This window comes from Rattus rattus, chromosome 13, assembly GCF_011064425.1.
Source record: "Rattus rattus isolate New Zealand chromosome 13, Rrattus_CSIRO_v1, whole genome shotgun sequence".
In the NCBI taxonomy this organism is placed as follows: domain Eukaryota; kingdom Metazoa; phylum Chordata; class Mammalia; order Rodentia; family Muridae; genus Rattus; species Rattus rattus.
This window is the reverse complement of record NC_046166.1, coordinates 24300554-24307338: the sequence shown is the minus strand read 5'-3', so window position 1 is coordinate 24307338 and position 6785 is coordinate 24300554. Positions and strand designations below refer to the sequence as shown.

Here is a 6785-nt window from a genome sequence, read left to right as displayed (position 1 = left end):
AGGGCAGCGGGTTGGGTCATGACTGCCACAGTGGCCACTGGTGGTGGCCTGCACAGCTGCTTTGTCAGACTGACATTGCTGACAGTTTCGTTGTAGCCCAAACTAATCAGGAAGTGATATCAGTGATGACTATTGTCAGTGGCAAGTAGAACTTGAAAAGCTATGGGACGAAATTAATGAAATATGATTTTCAGTCTGTAATAGTTTTGTCATTGATTTCTTAGGTTCTCTGTGTAGTCAAAGCTTTGGTGTTAAGCTTTTGCTTTCTTAGTACCCCTTGATTATAAATAAGATGGAAATTAGAATAATAGAGTTTCTCATAGACCAGATTATATAGTTTAAACCTTTTCATCGTTTTCCTTTTTTCTTTTTTTTTAAATTAACTGTTTATGTCTATATAACCTATTTATTAATACCAAATTAAATACTAATTTTCAGTATTTGCTTCTGTTCATGGTTTCTCGACCAAGTCTTCATTTTACATTCCAAACCGTGTGCTGCACCCAGAAGGAGGGGTTTTTAAACATTACAGCTCCCACAGTCGGACTTCCACTGCAGCTACCTGTGTGCTTGTATTGGCAGCTGTAGTCCTGACAGCTTGTTTCAGTCACTTTCCACGTCAAGATTTTGGGAAACATTTGTTCAAGCACCTTCAAAAGAGACGGGTTTTGTTGCAGCTGGAAGAGTCCAACACGCTGGGTTTCGCTCCCCCCTCCCCTGCCCCCGCTGCCCGCCATGTAGCACAAACTGGTTGTGTTCCACGGGGCTGCCCAGAAAGCCACCTTCTCCTTTTTAGATGTACTTTTGCTTATTTTTTAAAATAATATTTTAAATTGAAATAGAGTTACATCACACTTTTTCCCCTCCTTTCCCTCCCTCCAGCCCCTCCCAGGTTTCAGGGTTGACCACTGCATTGGATGACAGAACAGGAGGTTCGTCCCTGGGAGAGGCTAACTCTCCTTCTCTCGGTAGCCGATAGTTTTCTTTAGTTCTTTGTCTAGGGGTGGGACCCCACAGAACTTTCCCCTTCCATATTAACATGGTCGCTGATATTTACATGCTCTGGCCTTATTTGTGCAGCCATCTCTTAGGTAGACTTTTTCACGTCTCTTGGTATTCTACGGTGTTCTCTGAGCCATAGATGCAGGAATTGTGATGACGTGCATGTATCTGCTGGGGCTGGACCCCTCACGATCCATTGAGCTCTGCATTGTGTCCTGATGTGACTTTCTGGGCTGGTCTCCATTTGTTATAATGCAAGGCTCTGATGGAGGAGATAGCTACACACATCCAGGAAAGCTAGTTTCGCATATGTAGGTTTACTTTTGTTTTAGTTATGTGTACATATGTATCTATGTGTGGGTCTGTGCATGAGTGCAGTCCCCACGGAGGGCAGAATGGGGCATTCGGTCCCCTGAAACTAAGTTATAGACAGTTGTAAGCTGCCAGCGTGGGTGCTAGGAACCGAATCCCAAGTCATCTGTAGAACTAGTTAGGTGCTCTTAACCTCGGCCATCTCCCCAGCCCCCATTCACTTTTAATTTGTCTCATTCAGAATGGATAAACAAAGCTAACTGTTGGGGAAGGGGCTGCAAGAGTCCTGGTTGAAGGTTCTTGATAGGAACATTTTAAGCCATAGTTCTATCTTTGAGATTTAAATCTTGGATGACTTAATTAAAAAAAAAAAAGTCAAGTCGATCGATGATGTGTTATTTGCTGATGAGTTTATTGACCCAGCTTGCAGTGTAGACTGTGTGCTCAGTACGTGTCACTTGAGCGTACTGATCCCTCATAGCATCCATGATCAAGATAAACACACCATTGTTATGCTAAGTAAACATGCTTCCTTTTAATTCAGCATGCTTTTTCTCCTCATTTAGTTATTAATTCATGCAACCAGTGTTGGGTTTCTATCAGGCATCGTGGAGTATAGGACTAAGGAAGCTATCACCTTTGCCATTAGGAAGCCCAAAAGTGCTAGGGAGAGAGTTGATTATGACGGAGTCGACATGCATGAGGTACCCAACTACATCTAGGATGAAAGCCCAGTCCAGCTGTGGGCCACCAGCAGATAATGCATCCTGGAGAGTTTTTAGAGAAATCCTGAAGAATTGGCCTGGGAGGAGGGATATGGAGTCTAGTAGGACAAAGTTCAGCTCACGTAGCAAGGTAAGAAATTGTTTGGTCTGTGTGGAAAACTACAAAGCGTTTCCTACTGCTATATTTTATGACTGGGAGCGAGAGGGGTGTATATGAGGTTAGGTAGTGAATTGGGGGCAGGCTATGCATACTTGCATGGAGGTTTGCATACTTGGTCAAGGAACAATAGACCAATTTAGAACATAAGTCATCCAGTGTGTCAAGTTAGCACCCGACAGAGGATAAGCATTAGAGGGTTACTGAGTTTGGTTCCCAGTACCTATGTATGGTGACACTCGACACTCAACTGCCTGTAACTCTAGCCCTAGGGAATCCAAACTCCTCTAAGACATCTGCACTTGTGTGCACAAACCAGTAATAGACACATGCATGTTCAATTGGGAAAAAACACTAGGGGATTGCTCCGTAGGTCTCCCAGAGATGGTCAGACAGTGATAAGATGGGAGGTTGAATTGTAGTCAAGTTTTACTTCATTCTGCGGCCTTGATAGATCGGTGGATAAGGAAAAGAACAGTGCAAGGTGACCATTCCTCAGGGCGTTAGCACAAGCATCTATGTGGGTATTAATGTAGTTAATCTTAAGTTACTTGGTCCACTGAGAGTGTGGGAAGTTCTAAGTGATCTAGGAAGAGCTGTACAGCATCATTAGATAGCACCCCTGCCTGTGAAGATCTGTTTTCTGTGAGTACTTGCCTACACGTCTGCATGTGTATCACGTGTATGCCTGGTGCTGGAGGAGGCCAGAAGTGGATGCTGGGTTCTTAGGAGCTGGACTTACAGATGGTTATGATCTACCACGTGAGAGCTAGGAACGGAAGGCCGGTCTGTGTAAGAGCAGTAAGTGTACCTGGCCTGAGGGTACATTAGTATGAACCCAAGTGTGCCGCACTGTGTGTGTGTGTGAAGTCAGGAACCATGTAGTTCCTAGGTATGCACCTCAGGTCGTCAGCAAGCAGTTTCACCAATGAACCATCTTGGCTGCCTTTAAAAATTCGTTACCAAATCCAAATCTCAGAAAGCCATACTGTTTAAACACATGTCCTATAAATATACCCAAGGGCAGATACTGTATAGCACCTAGGATTGGATATAAATAGCTCTCACGTCTCCTTCCCTGTGCTTTGATTGTTGGAATTTTTAATCTATTCATGCATTTGGGGGCAAGCTTTTGAGTTTTGCTACTTTTTTTTTAAAGTTAAGGTGAAGAAATAAAGATTAAATCATTTTCACAGCCGTATATAATTGAGGTTGACTTTGTCAGAAGTAGATGAATTTTCTGGGGAGATGATCTTTAAAAACTGACATAAAGGAAAAGATGTGATTTAGCAAAGTGCCTCTTTATAAAGCATAATAGTGAAAACTACCTGGCCCAGGACTATATTTTCTCTAGTCGTATATGTGAATTAGGAGACTTGGTTTTGCCTAAGTCTTTGTCTATACCAATTCATGATGAAATCTGGGAACTAGGTACATGGCTTTGCACTTATATTGCCCTAAGCGCCGAAGGGCTTTGCAAATTCTAGGGGCACTGTGGATGAAGCAAGGTAAGGTGTTTATTTAAAATCTAATTAGGAGGGGCAATGGGGAGATTGCTTAGTTGGTAAAGTGCTTGCCCCATTACCCAGGGAAAAAGGCAGAGTAAGAGGTTGGGGAGGACCAGGCAAAACTGCGTCTTCTGTACACAGGACTGATGTGTACACTGAATCTGTAGTCACTTGCATTAAATCAAGGCAGTCTACATCCTATCATGAAATGGGAAGGCATTCATGAGCTCTCACCCCTAGCCAAGAAGCCGTGGACAGTTGATGAATTTTGAGGGAGAGTCAGTCAGTTTTCTTATGGACATGGCTCCTGATAGGCCCACCATGCCCCAGTGTGTAGCCCCATACTTAGACATATACGGTCATCACGAATTGGAATTCATGAAATTTAAGAAAAAAGGAAAAGAAAGGAAGACAGTTAGTTGGGAGAAGAGAGGTCAAGGTAGATCTGGGAATTGTCAAGGGGAAGAGTTGGTGTCTTGAATATAATCAAAATAAATGAGGGTTGGAGAGACGGTTGGTTCAGTGGTTAGCTGGCTGTTCTTCTAGAGGACCCTGGTTCAATTCCCAGCACCCACAATGGCAGCTCACAGCCAGCTGCCTGGCTGGCCTCTGGTATTATCAGGCATGCACTGGGTGCAAAGACTTGCATACAGACAAAACATCAATACTCATAAAATAAATAAAAAAAATAAAATTAAAAACTACATTGTATGACATTCTCCAAGAATTAATAAAAAGAAAACCCCACCTCACTTGGTGATGATGCATGCTTATAGTCTCCATACTGGAAAGTCATAGGCGGGTGGATCCGTGATGCTCACCGGCCAGCCAGCCTAGTCTAATGGGTGAGCTGCAGGCCCACAACATGCCTTGTTTAAAAGATGATGACATTCATAAGATACCCGGGAATGATACTGGAAGTTGTCCCTCCTTCTTTCCCTCCCTTCCTCCCTCCTTCTCTCCCTCCCTTCCTCTTCCTCCTCTTCTTTTTCCCTCCTCTTCCTTCCTCCTCCTCCTCCTCCTCCTCCTCCTTCTCCTCTCTCTCTCTCTCTCTCTCTCTCTCTCTCTCTCTCACACACACACACACACACACACTACATAAGAATGAGTGTTTTAACTTTGGAACTTAGAGGACTTCAGATTGTACCAACCCCAGAGATCTATGAGCCAGGGAGAGGAGGGGTGCGTGGGGGAAGGTACTACATATGCAGGTGAATTGATTTTTCCTATTCAGCGCTATATATGCCAGTGAATTGATTTTCTGTATTCATCCATTCTTTTTAAAGGTGGGAAGATAGAAACAATGGGATTCCCTTCCTTCTCTCAAGAAATCCTCTATTGTACCCCAGATGGATGTACTCTCTTTGGGCAACGACAGGGCACAGTTTGACATAGTTCAGCCCTGAGAAGGACAGCTTCTTTCTGAGGTCTTGTCAGGCCCTCTCCAGGGGAACACACAGCGAGTGTCTACCACTGTGATTCGCACCTGCCACCCCCACTCAGGGCTTCTCTTTGCAAAGGAATCCTGTGAAATTGTAGATTCCCATAGGCCTTCTCATAGTTTATGGTACAGATGCCATAGTATGGACAACCATACTGTGTCTGAAAAAGAGAGATCTTGGGTCCACTGTTTTATTTTTTTTGTCCAGGTGCAGGATTCTGTGCAGGTGAGAGGCTGTGGTGCAGTTTCCCAAGCTTTCCAGGGTTTCATCCCTAAGCCCTAGTGGATTCTAGAACGAAACCTTTCTGCGAGAGTTGGACCTTCTTGGGGTAGCCTTTTAGTTTATAACTATGGATCTCTCTCTCTCTCTCTCTCTCTCTCTCTCTCTCTCTCTCTCTCTCTCTCTCTGTGTCTGTCTGTCTGTCTGTCCACCTATCCCTTTCAATACTGGAAACTGAGACTGGAGTCTGACACTTGCCAGACAAGCACTCTATAACTGAGCTATTCCTCTACCCCGCTCCCCCTTTACGTTTTATTTCCAGACAGGGTATCACTAAATTACCCAGGTGGGCCTTCAACTCACTGTCACTCAGACAAGACTTGGACTTGTGCTTTCTGGCCTCAGTCCCTTTAGTGGCTGGTCATATGCCTGTGCCACCAGGCCTGGCTAGGTAGTTGCGGGTTTTCCTCCTCACTGTTTAATGAACTGTGTCTCCTTATATCCTAGGGCGTTTGTGTTGACCTGTTGCTCACACCTGCTTCCTAGCCTCACTAAGTCCCGGTGATGTGGGGGCATCATTGTTTTTCCTCTCCCTTGTCCATATGCGAGTGCTAGGAGGGGCTTGTGCCCCTGTTTATCAGGCTGAGATGTGAAGCGCTCCAGACTGTGGCAGCTCATACTGGTGTTGAAGTGACTTGAGGATTAGGAGACTACAGATGACAAGCAAGAGCCGAGCTTACGTAGATCATCTCTGTAATAACTCTTGACTAGCCTCAGCAGCTGTGTGCTTTGCCTTGTATGACGTTCCTACACGAGAATTGTGACTTCTCCCTGAGTGCCCGAGCGCTTGCGTCTGGCCAGGCCCTGGGCAGGGGACTGTGTGCTCTTTGCAGGAATGACGCTAAGTCCTTGCATCAGCTAAGGATGGTGGCATTGTTACTCTCACAGATGTGATTCAGAATCTACAAAGAGGGGGCCCGAGAGATGGCGGAGCAGTTGCATGTGGTTCTTCTGAAGGACCTGCTGCATTCTGGTCACAGTGCCTATGTTAGGTGGCTCAAACTGCCAGCACATACAGCTCCAGGTCTGTCTGCCTTCGCCTGCCGTGTGTGCGCACGGCACACACAGACACACACAGACACACACAGACACAGACACACACAGACACACACACACAAACACACAGACACACACAGACACACACAGACACACACATACACACACACACACACACACACACACACACACATATACACACATACACGCACACACACACACACATACACACACACACATACACACACACACATACACACATACACACACACATACACACACACACAGACATACACACAGACACACACAGACACACACACAGACACACACACACAGACACACACACAGACATACACACAGACAC

At 45.1% G+C, this 6785-nt stretch overlaps 1 protein-coding gene across 1 annotated transcript in view; it reads right to left on the bottom strand.

Moving 5' to 3' along the window:
* Klhl2 (kelch like family member 2) overlaps nucleotides 1-6785 on the bottom strand; it is a 112786-nt gene that overhangs the window by 72296 nt on the left and 33705 nt on the right. The window lies entirely within an intron of this gene.